This window comes from Myotis nattereri (genome assembly GCF_964212035.1).
Source record: "Myotis nattereri genome assembly, chromosome: 1".
Classification (NCBI taxonomy): domain Eukaryota; kingdom Metazoa; phylum Chordata; class Mammalia; order Chiroptera; family Vespertilionidae; genus Myotis; species Myotis nattereri.
In genome coordinates, this window is record NC_138075.1 from 60,214,932 (window position 1) to 60,232,007 (window position 17,076).

A 17,076-nucleotide genomic window follows, 5' to 3' on the forward strand; every position below is an offset into this window, starting at 1 on the left:
TGTAAAAGTTGTTGAATAAATTCACTTGTGTAATGACTCTATCTGTTACCTCTAAACTTGCCTTCCCCCTGACTTCCCTACACCATATAGGGCTCCTGCCTTAGGCCCATTATAGCAGCTGTTCTGAAATGCTCTTCCTCCTGATCTTGACATGGCTGGCCCAGCTTGTTATTCAAATCTCAGATGTCACAGCTTAAGGAGACCTTTCCTCAACTTCAGTCTTAGAGTAACTCCCCCACCTATATATTCTCTCCAACCTATTTTATTCCTCCCAACATTTAACATCTAATTTTCTTTTTTTCTTTATTTTATTTTTCCCATCACCAATTATCCCCCATACCCTCTTCCACCCCCACCCACCATACTCCCCCACACACATCACCACACTATGTCCATGTCCATGAGTTCTTTCCCTTTTTTTTCTTTTTTGCTCAATCCCTCCACGCCCCCCCCCAACACCCACCACCACCACCAGAGCTGTCTGCCTGTTCTTTATCTATGAATCTGTCTCTATTTTGTTAGTTCAATTTTTTTCATTAAATTCCACATATAAGTGAAATCATATGGTACTTGTCTTTCTCTGACTGGTTTATTTCACTTAGCATAATGTTCTCCAGGTCTATCCATGCTTTCACAAAAGGTAAAGTTTTCTTCCTTTCTGCAGCTGAGTAGTATTCCAACATGTAAATGTACCATGGCTGTTTTATCCACTCGCTTACTGACGGGTACTTGGGCTGCTCCCAAATCTTGGCTATTGTAGATACACTGCAATAAAAATAGGGGTGCATATATTCTTTCAAATTAGTGTTTCAGGATTCTTCAGATAAATTTCCAGAAGTAGAATCAGTGGGTCATAAGGCAGTTCCATTTTTTATTTTTTGAGGTAACTACATGGAATGCTGCACCAATCTGCATTCCAACCATCAGTGTACAGGGTTCCCGTTTCCTCACATACTTGCCAACACTTGTTTTTTGATTTATTGATGCTAGCTATTCTAACAGGTGTGAACTGATGTCTTATTGTGGTTTTAATTTACATTTCTCTGATGATTAGTGATGTTGAGCCTCTTTTCATATGTCTATTGGCCATCTGTATGTCCTCTTTGAAAAAGTGAGTATTCCGGTCCTTTGCCCATTTTTTAACTGGGTTGTCTTCCTGGTGTTGCATTGTATAAGTTCTTTAAAATTTGAGATGTTAACTCCGTTAGCTTTTTCTTGTCTGGGAAGCTCTTTAAATGACAGCTTTGCTGGGTAGAGTATCTTAGTTGTAGATCCCTGCTTTTCATCACTTTGAATATTTCATGCCAATCCCTTCTGGCCTGTAGTGTTTTTTGTTGAGAAATCAGCTGGCAGTCTGTGGGAGCTCCCTTGCAGCTGTCTTTCTCTTACAGATGTTGTTATACTTCATGTTATCCCAAAATCCCTTAAATTAACCTCCTTTTTTTATTAATTCATTTTTCTTTTTGCTGTTTGATTGGGTGTGTTTTTTCTACCTTATCTTCCAAATCACTGATTCGATCTTCTGCCTCATCAAGCCTACTACTTATTCCTTCGTGTAGTTTTTATTTCAGCTATGGCATTCTTTATTTCTGCCTGGTCCTTTTTTATGGTTTCTATGTGCTGTTTCATGTGTTTGGCATCCTTATAATCATTACTTTGAACTCTGTAACTAATAAGTTGCTTACCTCTATTTTATTTATCTCTCCTTCTGGAGAAGTTCTTTCATTTGGGTCCTGTTTCTTTCTCCCCCCATTTTGGCTATCTCTTTGTGTTTGTTTCTATGTATTAGGTAGATCTGCTATGACTCCCAATCTTGGTAGGGTGGCCTATGTAGGAAGTGACCTGTGAGACCCATTGCACAGTCTCCTTGTTCACTTGAGTTGGGTGCTCTAGGAATGTCCCGTAAGCGCATTACATGGGCCCTCCTGATGTAATTGAGTTTTGATTGCTATTGGCCCATCATGTGTGGGATAGGTCCTCAGGCTGGCTGACAGTGAGGCTCAACCCCCAACACAACATGCAAGCTGCTGTGCAGGTGCTGATAACAGGAAGCAGAATTTGCCTCAGCAGAGTTCAGTGCCTGCCGATATCTCCCTGTGAATATACTGCTTGTGAAGCTTATTAGATCCTACTCTGTTGTTATCTGAAGCTGACCACTAGGTGTATTAGTTCTGGGCCTCTTCTGAGGGACTCTGGTGCAGGTCAGTGTCACACAATGTCTGTGACTGGCCCTACGCAACCTATTTGGAGCTATCAGCAATCCACAACTTGTGGCTCTCTCTGCTGGACCTGGGTGCATGTGGAAAGGACCACACTGCACATCAAGGTCTGCTTTTACTAGCACCAGGCCCAGGGATAGGTTAGCAAAAGTCTCAAAGCACCCAGAGATCCTCCTTTACCTGTAAGCTATCTATTAGGCTCAGTCACTTAAAGAGCCTCAGGCTGTACTCCTCAGCAGGACATAAACTCAACAGGGTGGGGCAAGAGGGATTCCAAGGGGTGAGGATATTGTTTCCTTCCAGGTTGATGTGCATGGAGAGGAGTGCTTTGCCTGACAAAAATGGCTTCTGCAGTATGGGGGAATTACTCAGCACAGGGATCCTGGCAGCTGACCTGGCAGCTCTCTCCCCACAGCCATCAACCCCAGATTCTCCTCACACAGCTCTAGCCCACTCTGCCTTCCCTCCACTGGAGCCAAGGATAAGTGGCTGTGAACGAAATTTTGTGCACTGGCCCTTTAAGAGGATAACTGCATTACTAGCAATCTCTCCCTGGCAGACAGAAAGCCCACTGCTTTTCACAGCCAGGTGTAATATGGGTGTCTTTCCCAGTTCTGGTACTCTGGGCTGGGTAGCCCAGCTTGTGGATTATACCCCACACTTCTCAGGGGAACCCCTCTGCAGCTGATGCATCCCTCTGGAACTCTAGCTGCTGCCTCTGCATGCGCAGGCAGCCCTCTTGAGCCTCTGTACCGCCTACCAGTCTCAGTGTGGCCTCTATGTAAGTCCTTGTTATAAGGCTTCTTTCCAGGTAGTCTTCAGTTGGTTATTCAGGATTATTTTTCTATACTTTAGTTCTAATTTCAGTTTGGTCTCGAGAATAGTTGAGTGTAGCTTTCACCTAATTTTCCACTATCTTGGGTCTCCCCCAGTTTTCTTATGTGTTCATTTATTTGTTAGCTTGTGGTCATTTCTCTCCACTAGAAGTTAAGGGTTGGGAGATCAAGGACCTTAACTAATTTCTTCATTATTGTATCTTCAGCAGCTAAAAGATGGTTTGGCACACAGATGGGACTCAATGAATATGTATTGAATGAATGGTTCAGTTTCTTAACTTTATAACAAACCTGCACCAAATCTTCGCTAAATATTCTGTGGGACAAATGCAATAGAGCAAGTGAAGACTTACTATTTTGGCAATTTATGCTTCCTATCACCTTCACCAGAAAAAAAAAAAGGGAATAGTTTACTAAAAGAAGGTTCAGTAAACTCCAGTGTCTAAAGTGTGCCTAATACCCATTATCACAGATGACAGAATTGTTTATATTGTATTTTGCTTCACAGATGTGGGAGAAAAGAGATTTCTAAAACAAACAAAATGTGTTTCAAATAAAAGGAAGGAACAGAAAATAGATAATCATAACCAGTTATTTTTTTCTTTTAGACAATCTTTGAAACAAAAAGATGCCTATCACTTCCACCTTACAAAGATGGCTACATAGCTTATGATCAGAACTCCTCTCTAATCAATGAATTAAACCAGGACACAAACAATTGGTCATTTTGTTGTATCTCTAGTGGGAAAGAATGAGAAAGAGCCTGTGACTGGCACCATTTTCCTCATAAAAGCTGAAAGTAGCAGGTCAACAATGGATGGACATGTCTATCCAATCTCTAAAAGAGCCCCGGTGATTTTTTGTTTGTTTGTTTTGTTTAAAGAGGGAATTTATTAGAATACAAAGGTTCTTGCAGGGAATCCCACAGCTGTAATGAGGTAACAGCTAGAATCACACCTTTCTGAAGGGCAGATCATGTTATAATCATAACTTCTATTTCTGGGTTTTGCAAGATCACCAAGAGAATATCCCAGAGGATGTTCCTCCCTCTATTGTGCACAGGGACTAGAATGTGGATTCATTCCTGCTTGTTTTTTTGGTCCTTATATTCCTTTATGCTGGCCTCAAACTTGCCAAACACATGTTGGCAGACATTCATGAGCTCATTCAGGCCTCTCTGAAATGGCTCAACAGCTGGAAGAGCACCTCGAGTCTGAATTCATAAATTAATTTTACTCTCTGAAGGATGGGTTGTAGTGTAACCACAAAAATTCCACTTCCGGGTTCTTCATGATCATGTAACGAAGAGAATTTCCTAGGGTATGGTCCTCCTCATGCAAAACAAATGTCATACAGTGTCTATCTGTTCCAGCTGCCTGGGCCATTTCCAGAGCTGTCTTCCTCTCGCATTCAGCCACTGAGATCTTCAATCCAGACATTTTTCTACATACATATTTTTTATAAAAATGAGATCATACTTTCCAACTCTTGGTCCTCTTCCATCATAGGGACGGCTTCCGGGATATTCCGGTGGAGCTGGCGTCCCTGCCCCATATAGCAAAATGTGCGAGAGAAGCAGGAAGGAAGGAACAACCGACCACAGAGTCCCACTGATTTAATTTTAAATTCTGCACTCAAGAGCTGATAGCCTCCTGATTACCTCATCTTCTGCTAAGAGTGATGCCAAAAGCACTGCATAAGATAGCCATCTAGCAACAAACAGTAGTTCTTATTGAGCACCTGCCATATGTTCCACACCATACTGCTAGAGGCAGAAAAAACATGTGAACAGAAGCCCCTGCTTTGCGGAACTTACAACCCAGTTAAACAGACAAAACAAACTATGAGACCACTGGACAGTGACCAACTGTAGCAGATACACAAGTGCTGGAAATGCTAAAGGCGCACTAAGAAGACAGGTTTTTGTGAGGGAAGAACAGTTGTGAGAGGTGTCATGGGAAGAAGGCCTGAGTCACAGAGCTTCCTTGCTGCAGACAGGATGGGCTGCAGGCCCAGGCTGGGAACTAGCAGGGTGTGTTTATGTGCCTGAAGAGAGCAAACTGACCAGAACCTGGAGCAGCCTCTTGAGGAGTCTGTCCTCATAGCTGAGGTTTTAATATCCCCTGGTACACACACTACACAAAGTTGAAAACTAACAACCTGTGATCCATATCTAGCCACAGTGGTGCTTTCCTGATCCACATGCTGTTTTCTAAATTTTATGTAAGAATCTGAATTTCTGTTTTCCCTTGAAAAACTGAAAGGCCTGGCAGCATTGAAGCACTGCACAGCAATGGTTAGCTGGAGCTGAGGAGCTGCCATCCCTTTTACACATAGCACACACACTTTATTTCCACACTGTTCCCACCATTTTGATGCTCAGCCTGCCTCACTAGTTTACACACCTGCCTGATCCCTGCAGGCATCTATGTGTGGGCTCTTGTCCCATAAAACTCTGTATAACAGGAATTGTTGGTTAGAGAGGGAAGAGTGGGCAAACCAAGTGGGTTTTCATGCCATAATGCACCACTGTTACTATTACTAAGAAATGCCACCTTAACTTGTATACATGTATATAAGCCAAACCAATGGACATGGACAACAGGGGGATGGAAGCATGAGTGTGCGGGGCGGGGGGGGGGGGAGGTTGGGGGTTAATGGGGGGGATGAGGACACATTTGTAATACCTTAACTAATAATAATAAAAAAAGAAATGCCACCTTACTGTGGCGCACTGATAGTTCTGTATTGAACTAAAGTCTATCTTCATGTAACCGCTACTCTTTAGTCTTTGTTCTGTTCCTCAGACATATGTAAACATAAGACAGTCCTTGAGTGATCTGAAGAAAACTCTCATGTCCTATGCTTTTTATATAACGATGAGAATCCACTATGTGCCAGTTTTAACACTGAAGAAACAGCAATAAGATAAGCTCTTTAATCTCAAGAAGTAATAGTCTAACACAGTGGTCGGTAAACTCATTAGTCAACAGAGCCAAATATCAACAGTACAACGATTGAGATTTCTTTTGAGAGCCAAATTTTTTAAACTTAAACTATATAGGTAGGTACATTGTTATTAACTTAATTAGGGTACTCCTAATGCTTAGGAAGAGCCACACTCAAGGGGCCAAAGAGCTGCATGTGGCTCGCGAGCCGCAGTTTGCCAACCACAGGTCTAACAAAAGACAAGTGTTGGTGCGGATGTGCAGAAATGGAAACCCTTGTACACTACTGGTAAGGATATAAATTGGTACAGTCACTATGAAAAACAATATGAAGGTCCCTCAAAAAAATAAAAATATAGTATATCCTAAAGAATTCAAATCAGGATCTCGAAGAGATATTAGCATTCCCATGTTCACTATAGCACTATTCACAATAGCCAAGATGTGGAAGCAACCTAAATGTCCATCACACCCCCTACGTTCACCTGAAAGAAAAGAGGCCATATCCTTCCCTATTACTCATAAATTGAGCACTTCATTTAATTGTCTTATCCGTTAAGGTAGTGTTATGTATAAGAGTAGAGATTTCAAAAAGATATCTCAAATCCTAAACTGCAACTCATTAGTTGTTTGATTTTAAACAAGTTTTTTGAACTCCTAAAGCTTCAGATTCTTCAACTATAATTGAAAAAAATTTAAAGAAAATGCAGTTTATACATACAATTAAATATTATTCAGTCTTAAAAATGAAGGAAATTCTGCAATATGCAACAACATGGATGGACCTTGAGGACAACATGCTAAGTTAAATAAACCAGACACAGAAAGACAAATACTCATGATTCCATATATATAGGATACCTGAAATAGTCAAATTCATAAATGCAAAGGCTGGAATGTTGGTTACCTAGGGCTGGGGGAGGGAGAAACGAGAGTTATTAATCAACAAGCACAGTTTTTGTCAAGTAATATGAATAAGCTCTAGAGATCTGCTGTATGACATTATGCCTATAGCCAATAATGCTTTTGAGAGGACAGATCTCACATAAAGTGTTCTTACCACAATAAAAAATAAACCAAATTTTTAAAATAAATGAAGTAATCATCTACTAGAGAGAGATCATTTAAATAAGTACAATGAAGGGTAATAGTACAACTAAGTACAACTCCTCACAGCTAAAGTGGAGGCACAAAGTCAAGGGGGTGCCCTGATCTGGGTTAACCTGAATTCAGAGGCCTCGGACAAAGATTTGAGTGCAGGCAGCAGGAATCCAGGAAACTGGAGCAAAAGAGGAAGGAAAGTGAGACAGGAAGGGAGAAAAGCCAGTGAAGGGCACTTAATGAGCAGGTTACACTGCGGACAACCAGAGCCCCATTGCTTGGGGGTCTCTATGAAGAACCATATAGAAGGTGCCTCAGAATTGGCTCAACAGAAGATGGGCATTTATCTATGATGTTCCCATTGTTTGAGTGTTGCCCCCAGGGGGTTAACATCTCCACAAATTTGTGCCTGGGCAGTGACTTTGGAGAATGCCCCAAGAAAACGAAGTTGGCACCACACAGCTGCTAGTTTGGCGTGGACTGCTGGCAATGCTGAATCAGGTGGGCCAAGGGGATGGGACACAGTGATCAAGACCTTCACGGAGGAAGTGAAGCCAACTGATTCTTAAAAGATAAGTAGGTGTCCAACAAACCAAGTATAAGGCAGGGTAAGGTGCAGACAAGAGGATTAGAAAATTAAAGTAGAGAAACATCATGAGGAAAGACATGGATATTAAAAACCATGAGGTGCTTTTAGAAAATTCCTAGTATCTGGCTGTGACTGGAGCAAGAAATGAAGATGAAGAACAGATGTAACAGGAAACAGAGTGAGAGAGAAAACTGAAGAGGTAGGCAGAGGCCAGATCATGAGGGCTTTGAAGTAAGGTGTTTAGATTGTAGGTAAGTGGTTCTTGGCATTTTAAGGGCTATAGACCCTTGAAAATCTAATAAAAGAGGGATTTCAAAAAGACACCTCAAATCCTAAACTGCAACTTAGTAATTGTTTGATCTTAAGCAAGTTTTTTGAACTTTCAAAGCTTCAGTTTCTTCAGCCAAGATTGAAAAAAATGAGCCCTCTCCCCAATCTGAATGCACAAATATTCAAAATTTTACAGGTAGTACAATATATACACAGATTCCATAACGCTATCCTTGAATCCAGGTTCAAAATTCCAGCTCGAAATCAGAAAGCATTACAGCCATTATGTCAGTCAGGATTCTTGTTTGTAAACAACAAAAATCTATACCAGCTAACTTAATTGAAAAGGAATTTTTTTAAAGATATTAGGGAGCTCAGAAAATCTATCAGGATTATGTATTCCTGTTCTCTACTGGAATGTGAGAAAACCAGGCGGGAAGGGGTCAGAAGCAATGGGAAGCAGGCAGTGAGGAACAATGCTAGTCTCTCCACAGTCTGGATATAACATTGGACTCTATTGTCAACAAACCCTGTGTCTACTAGACTCAAAGCCCCAGACATAGAATGTGCCAGGACACCAGGACGAACCTAGGACCTCTGCTCACCGCCTCAGCTTCTACCACAGGAGGCAAGACCCTCCCTCCCACCAACATGCACATAGCAAGCGATTTCCGTAGGAGAGAGGCCTGGATGCTAGGTAGCTAAAACCATAGCACCTGCCCCCAGCAGCAGTGAAACACCATGGCTCTATTAGCATTTAAGTCTTCTCCTCTCTTCCCTTGCATGACTGAATTTCAAGTCTCCTTCACTGCTGATTCCTGTGAGCACACATGAGTCTGTGTATGGCCCTCTTAAAGGATGGTTTCCCCATCCATCCTCAGAGAGTCTGAGGAGTCCTGGGCCTCCGTCTCCCTCCTCAATACAGTGAGTTTCTTCAAGTAGCTTCATGTAGCCAAATGACATACACGTTGTCTAGGGATGGAGGAATGCGGACCCTGGTTTTCAGCTAATTAGCTTTAAAGTAATACAATATTTTGGGAATCAGACTTAAGTTGGATAAAGACTTCATCTGAGGATCATTAAAACAAAATAAATAGATATGCGGGTCTGAGAGACTTGGAAATCTTTATCATGTAAGTGTATAATTAATCTTCTGAGACTCTCATACCCCGAAATACTTTCCAACTGTTCGGGTAGGGGGTTGTGGTTTTAGCTGTTTCTGCACAACCCTGTAGTTGCACGCCACTGGCCAATTTCTCTCAAACAGAAAGCTCCACTGGGCTAACCCAGGAGTTGGTTTCCAAGAACAGCTAGCCAGAGGTAGATGGGGAAAACCACGTCAGAATCCATTCCTGAGTCCTCTGGTTTCCTATGCAGCAAAGTTAGAATAAGTCCCTGCTCTGGGGCATGGAATCATCGGGGTATTTAAGCAGAAGAATGGAAAAACACTGTACAATCCTCACTGAAGTTGGACTGTGGTTTCAAATTTACTTTTCTGGTAATAATATTTTTCATATATGTGAAGTTTCTGAAATGATCAAACCCACAAAAAATAAACTGCTATTTTCAGCTACATTAATATCCCATTCCCATGCTGCAAAGACTAAATTAAATTAGCATTTTACATTTAAGAGGGAAAAAAATCTTTAACTACCTGCTTTTAAAGCAAAACCACTGATGAAAAATATATATGTGCACTTTCAACACAAACCACATTAGTCCATGGAAAACAACATTCCAAGAGGCATTTGTGAATATTTTCAAATCCACAGCCTAATGCCATCTTTTCCATGGATAGTAAAGGCACCCCATGTGATTATAGCTTCCTTTTCTCAGATTTCCAGGAGCAGCAAGAGCCAGCACTGTCTATGTCATAATAAATTCTCCTGCTCTGACCTTGAAACCTTTGCCTCACTCTGCTGTATCCCCCTCACCTGCATTTTACACTCTGGCAATATACTAAGTGCCTGTTACCTCCAGGGCTATTTAAATGTCAATACAGAGCCCACCGCTCCCTTCCTTTTCATTCTATACTGTACCTTTCTAGTTCAAATTCTTACCACGCCATGTCTGAACAATTGTGCTACCTTCCAACTGGTCTCTCCTCATCACTAACCCGTCTGTACACAGCTGCCATAATAAATTTCCCAATTCACCATTTTGATTATGGCATTCCTGCATTATTTGATTGCATCAAACACTTGGATATTTTTCATTGTCCAATAAATGAAGGTCTACACATTCCAGTCCATCAAGACACACCGAGTCTTCTGAATGTGCTTAATCCTTTCCTACCTCTTACAGTGTGTTTGTGCCGCCCCTGCTTGCTCATACCCTTCTCAACACTGGCTTCTGAGAGTGGCGGTACAGCATGGATATCCTGCCTAGACTGGTCCTGCAATCTCTTTCAATGTCAGCCCAGAGGCCACCCCTTCCATAAAGCTCGCCAAGAACATTCCTGCCCAGAATCTGTTTTTGAAAGGTCTGCACTGGACAGACAAGGACGGTGACCTGGGCACTGAACAAGAGGGGCCCAGGAGTGAGGGAGCTCTGACTCCTGCCCGCCTCTTCGTTTCCCCATAGCAAGAACTGAAGACAATATACCTACGCTACCCTTGGACTTTCCAAACTGTGGGGTACTATTAGGGAGGATGAAAAGGGTTCATTTTCATAAGCATCTAATGAGATGTCCCTCTTCTCAAGGTGCTCACAATGTGACTGGTGATACCTTGAAAAGCTAAGTGAGGGTGCTGCTATTGCACAGAAGCCCATAATTACAAGTGTGTTTCAGCAGCGCTCCAGGGACAAGGGTGGAAAGCAACGGCACACAAGTGTGAGTTTGCTCATGGTTTCTCTGCATTTGCAGTTATGTGCTTCCACATAAACAAGCAGTGTGTACCCATCAGACTCTCCCCTGTATCAGATTCATTTTCCCTTTTGCTTTGACTCTTTCCCTTTTGATTTTCATCTCTGTCCCCTTGCCCCTGTAAGAGTAAAATACATTCATTTTTGTTAAGCATATATCTTGCTGTTTCTTGTATTAATCGAATAGGATTTTATATTCCTTATTCTTGGAACTCTTTAAAGTTTCCCATTTAAAGACTAAATTATATTGCTTTCCCATGTAGGTGGTCCCTAGTTTCCTCTGCTATTGCATCAGTAGCCCTTAACAAAAAAAGGCTTCCCAACATTAGAGGTCCTAGTGAACTGAGGGTGTTCATTCTTGTGGTCTCTCCCACCCCATACCCTCCAGAAGACAATACGAGGAATCATCTTCCTCAAACATCTTATAAAACCATGCAGTGTCTCTGCCCTGTCATGTTTTCCTCTGGAAACCGATAATATGAATGATACTCAACTGAGATCTCATATAGTTAAAACTGTGAATGTGTATACAGATACAATGGACCGTCATTTTTGTTGTCATTACTATTATTATTTGGCAATAAACTAGAAAAATATTAGAGCCAAGTAAAGTCAGAATTCGATTATTATCTCCCTTTCTTGGTGCAGGATTGCTAAGACCAGTTTAAAAAAGCAATGGCAGAAAGAGCATTGGATTAAATCAGAAGATTAAGATTTGGGATCTAGCTCTAGCACCTACTACCTTTGTAGTCTTGTAACTACATGTAACTAACTCTCTGACCTCAGTTTCCTCATCTGTGAAGAGGATAACCATGTGCCCTGGGGTTATTGTGAGATTAAAATCAGGTGATATGGGTGAAAAGTAATATGTAAGCCATAAAGTAAATAAGTTTTTTGTGCTGGGTATTTTTATTGGGGGGGGGGGGGAGGGGGGAGACTTACTCTAGATGTCCCCGTCCTAAAGAGCAGTCTATGTCAGTGCCCAGTGCTTGCTCTAAAGCCATGCTTATCACTCATGAATTTGGAGATCACAGAATCCAAATAAATTAGTCAGCCACTGGCCAGCACTTTGCCAACATACGGTCACAGACCAAGTTGGTACTCCAAGCAATGAGATTTGTCTCCAGCTCAGCCTAGTGCATCTAAGCAGCAGGACCACCCCAACATGGAGCACAAGCTGGGCCTCCCAAAAAGAATGCTCCTAATAAATTCCCCCTTTCTTGCCTGGCCAGTGTGGCTCAGTGATTCAGCACTGACTCATGAACCAGGAGGTAATGGTTTTATTCCCGGTTGGGCATATGCCTGGGTTGCAGGCTCAATCCCCAGTAGGAGGTGTGCAGGAGGCAGCCAATTGATGATTTTGTCTCATCGTTGATGTTTCTATCTCTCTCTCCCTCACCCTCTCTAAAATCAATAAAACATATTTATTTTAAAATTTTCCACTTACATAAACTAGCACCCAAAGTACCTGACCTATTTTCTACCTGTTTCCATTTAGTCCCTCATGGGCTCCTTTGTTTATCCTCCAGTGTGCGTTTCTGACTTATGTCCTGTGCTAGATACACATGCCCATCTCTGCTGGCTCTGACCACAGCTTCTTTTCCTCTTAGGTCACACCTCTCCCAAATCAGCCTGGCCCCTGAGCCTCCAGAAACCCAGACTTTGTACCACATCCTTAGGTAATTCCTACCTGTGGGCAAGGCCTGACACATAATCCTTAAACTATTCCTAGCCAGTTCCCAGTGGTAGAGTGTGTGCATCCTAAACAACATCTAAAGGATTTGAGGATTTTGCTTTGTGTGTGTAAGTGTGTTTAATTTCAATGGCCTCTAAGCATTTCTAAATCCAATTATTATAAATTTGGAAAGAGAATATAATAATTGTGCGTGGGCCTTTGAAAGTCTGGATGGTTTTGTAGAAGATGAAACCCACAGTTTGATTATAAACATCTCTCCCTACACTGTCATCTCAAAGTCAACATCTCCCAACTCACACTCATATCCAGGTAAAGAAGGAAAGCAATTTGGGCATTAAGAGAACATCAAATTCCACGTACCTTTGAGAAAGGCATGGATTTCCATCATCAGAATATTAGTTCATGTCAAAACTAAGTATATGTCATCTTTGCCTCCATTCATACAATCTAAATACATATAGTGCCACATTCAATAAGAATCACATCTTCCAATGCATTAAGAGAAACACTTGCTTAATGTCTTAGACCAACCAAAGCACAAACTCAGAAGGAACAAGGCAAAGATATAAAAGGATTTTAATCCCTAAAATTAAAAATGAGTGCCAAGAGAATTCAGATGGAAATTTGGCTGAGGTTAGATGGCTGGATCCAGAGAGTAAATCAAGTGACATTAATCTAGGATCATCTAAAATCCCACACATTAATTTATGTTCATAGGTTTTTAAAATTTATTCATTCCAAAAGCAAAAGGGGTAAGCTTTTGAGAAATACAAAATGGATTCATTCATTCAACACAGATATGATGAATGCAAACAAAACAAAAGTAAATTATAGAAAGTGATGCAAGTGGGCCAGTAGGCAAGTTGAGAAAGAGGTAAGATTTAGTATGCATCATTTTTTACAAAAACTATGTAATCATTATCTTCAGGGGGAAAATGTAATTATATACATAAAGACCAATGCATGTACTATGATTAGCAAATTATCCTTTGTGTTTTCCAAGGTTTCCTGGGAAATTAACTTATTAAAAAACATGCTAAATAGAAAGAGAAGAGGCTATGGATTAAGAAGAATAAATAAAAGATTAAAGTTATATTGAGCTGTTAAGATAGGCAGAAACTATATTTCAGAAATTCCAACCAGAAAAGGGCAATGATTTTTAGGATTAAAGGCCCAGAGGCAAGACCAAGATGTAATAAGTAAATGGAATGGTTCAGCCAAGACACCATGGTCCATATGGGCAAGCATGCACTCAAAAGGGCGTCAGAACAGAACAAAGTTAAGGCCAAATCAGAAAAATACTTAACACCCATTTAAGGAGTTTAGGCAAGGAGGTAATGGTGAGGCTCTAAAGGTTTTTTAACTAAGAAGTGATACCATGAGAAGACTGCATTAAGGAGATCATTTGATAGTGAATATCCTCAATGTCTATTAAGGCTTTTTTGCCTCTTTACCAAAAATTCCAAAATCTAATTATATGGTTGGGGTTTTACATGTTCTACGTCTTTATTTAGATGCCTTGCCATATCACCAAACAGATATATGCATTCATCATGTTGTCTCCAAGATCATTCCCCATACTATAATTCCCTGCCTTTCTTAGCATCCATACTTTGGCCTTCTTTACCTTCTGTTCCTTTTCTTTTTTCCTTTCCTCCCTCCCTTCCTTCCTAGACACAGGCAATCTTTAATTTCAACTGAACTCTCCTTTCTAGTCTTGAGAATCTACCTGTTGTAATATCCACCAACAAACCCTTTTTCAGGCTGTTGTGTGATGGAGAACAGAATACTAGTCCCTTAACTGGCATCCCTTTAAACCAGTGGTTCTCAGCCTTCCTAATGCCACGACCCTTTAATACAGTTCCTCATGTTGTGGTGACCCCCAATTTCATTGTTACAAATTGAACATAATTAAAACATAGTGATTAATCACAAAACAATATGTAATTATATATGTGTTTTCTGATGGTCTTGGGCGACCCCTGTGAAAGGGTCGTTCGACCCCCAAAGGGGTCGCGACCCACAGGTTGAGAACCACTGTTTTAAACAGTATTTTTGGCATCCAATCATACTGCACACAATATCTCTTAGCACATTTTCAAATTTCCACTCCCCGTGTCTCTATGTCTTTACTCAGGCTCTCCTCTCTGCCTGGAATGGCCTCTCACCCCTCTCAGCCTGGGAAGTCCGTAACTTTGAGATCCAGCTCAAATTTAAGCCACATTTTCCAGACATGCAGTCATTCTTCCCTCCAGAATCCAAGACTCTTGACAAAGACCTTCACTGCAGTGAGGGTTGTTTACTGTGATGGCTGTGTGGCACTCTCCCTCTTTGACACTAGGTCACTATAAGGTCGAGATCGTGTCCTACTTATCTTTGTATCCCAACATCTAGCATAATACCCAGCCCAATGAAGTCAATATATATATTTGCCGAATTAAAGAAATTGGCTAATGTCTTAAAGAATAAAGGTTGTTTCCCTGGAAACTCTCCCTATCCAAAGTCCTACCCAACTTCTTCCCTGTGACCTCCTGGTTCATAGATTGACACTCAAACACTGAGCCACGCGGGCCAGGCGCACCATATATATTATTTTTAAGAAACACTCAACTAGCTGTAGTTCTCTGGACATGTAACCCTCTCTCACTCCTCCCTGCCTCTGCACCTGCTCTTTTGCCTGCCTGGAAGTCTTTCAGACCGCTTGTCTACATTGGACACTCCTATTTATTCTCTAACTTTTGTCGAATTGCTATCTCCTTAGTAAAGCCAGCTCTGACTTCTGTCTTTTCTGGCCTCTGGAGACCCAAGCGTACCTCCACCACAGCAATCATTACTCTATGCTGGATCAGCTTTTTCTTATCAGTTTCTATCACTACTTTGTAAACTCCTTAAGAATGGTGCCCCGTTGTGTTTATCTCTGTGCTCCCAAGCTTGGCCTCGGGACCTAGCAGAGGTGGGGGAGGAGAGGGAAGGAGAAATAACAAAGGAAGCTAACACCCCCATTACCAAGCATTGTTCTTAGCACATTACAGTGGGGCCTTGACTTAGGAGTTTAATTCGTTCCGTGACCGAGCTCGTAACTCAAATTACTCGTATGTCAAATCAAAAAGTGAACGAGTGAGACACGTGATGCTGGGCTGATGTTGTGGCGTTCACTGTGACGTTCGCTGTGCCAACTAGCAGTGGGGTATCTGAAGCTGGCTCGTAACCCGAATTTTAGCTCGCAACTCAAAGCAAAAAATGAGCCGAGAGACGGCTCGTATCTTGAAAAACTCGTTAGTCGGGACACTCGTAAGTCAAGGCCCCACTGTACACAGATTACTCCTTTAAGGGAGATATTCCTGTTATGCCTACTTCATGTAAAACTAAGATAAATGGTCACACATCTAGTGAGTGAAACCCAAGGTCCTAATCCAGGCAGACTGTTTGGTCCACTGCCTTTCTGGTGTGGAGGCCCTCCAACTTCTTCTGCAAAGGGTAAGAGAGTAAACATTTTAGCTTTTGTGGGCTTTTCAGTCTCTGTCCCAACTACTCAACAGTACTGTTGCAGTGCAAAAGCAGCCAGGACCGATTATGGCTGTGTTCTAGCAAAAGTTTATTTTACATAAACAGGTGGCAAGTCTGATTAAGCCTATAGGCCAGCTTGCTCATCCCAGTTCTAGAGACTCAGTAAATGTTCATCAAATTAAACTGGATCTAACAGTGTTGGAATCCAGAACCTTCTCTCTGCCCTCAAATGATTCCCTTATCTGATCCTAAAGCTGTCACTAGTTACAGCCTTTCATTACTTGAAAGGCACTGCAGGCATTCAATAACCAATTTCAGAACTGAATTGAATGGAATGGAAATGGGGCGCTGAGGCTGATCGCTGTGCTAAGCTCCCACCCTCCCAAGTCTACCTCAAGAAACCACTGGAGCCCTGGCCTGTGTGGCTCAGTGGATTGTCCCATACACCAGAAGATGGCGGGTTCAATGCCGGTCAGAGTGCATGTGGGAAGCAACCTATTGATATTTCTCTCTTACATCAATGTTTTCTCTCTCTCTCTCTCTCTCTCTCTCTCTCTCTCTCTCTCTCCTTTCTGTCCTCCCTCCCTCTCTCTCTCCCTCCCTTCCTCTTTCTCTCCTTCCTTCTCTCTCTCAGATGATTTTTTTTTTTTTTTTTTTTTTTTTTAGTTGTTTTTATTTTTTTTTCTTTAAAGTCCATTGATCGTCACAAAAACCCAGGAAATGCAACTAAGGAGAAAACAAATGTCCAACGGAGATCTAAGAACCCAGAGCTACGGAGGAGACGGCACTGGACTGCTGGGTGTTCAAGAGGGGGCGGGAGGGGCAGTCTCCACGGGGCAGCTGGCCATGGGAAACACAGGAAGGTGAGGCCACCTGGCAGGGCCGGGTGGTTATGTTAATCGTTGCACGATGACGGCGTTGAGCAGGTTGGCTTCCTTAAGGGTCTGGTTCTCATCAGCCAGCTCTTTGTTCGGGAAAGTAGTCATGAGGACAAAGTCTCAGATGATTTTTTAAAAAAAAGAAACTATTGGATCTTACCTAGATG

At 41.8% G+C, this 17,076-nt stretch overlaps 1 protein-coding gene and 1 pseudogene across 3 annotated transcripts in view; both read right to left on the reverse strand.

Annotated features, from left to right (window-relative positions):
- GALK2 (galactokinase 2) overlaps positions 1-17,076 on the reverse strand; it is a 156,253-nt gene that overhangs the window by 14,219 nt on the left and 124,958 nt on the right. The window lies entirely within an intron of this gene.
- On the reverse strand, positions 4,121-17,017 carry LOC308527470 (DNA-directed RNA polymerases I and III subunit RPAC2-like; annotated as a pseudogene). Its single transcript has 2 exons — positions 16,938-17,017; positions 4,121-4,498 (listed from the first exon to the last, which is right to left on the reverse strand). The product of its transcript is annotated as a DNA-directed RNA polymerases I and III subunit RPAC2-like (transcript).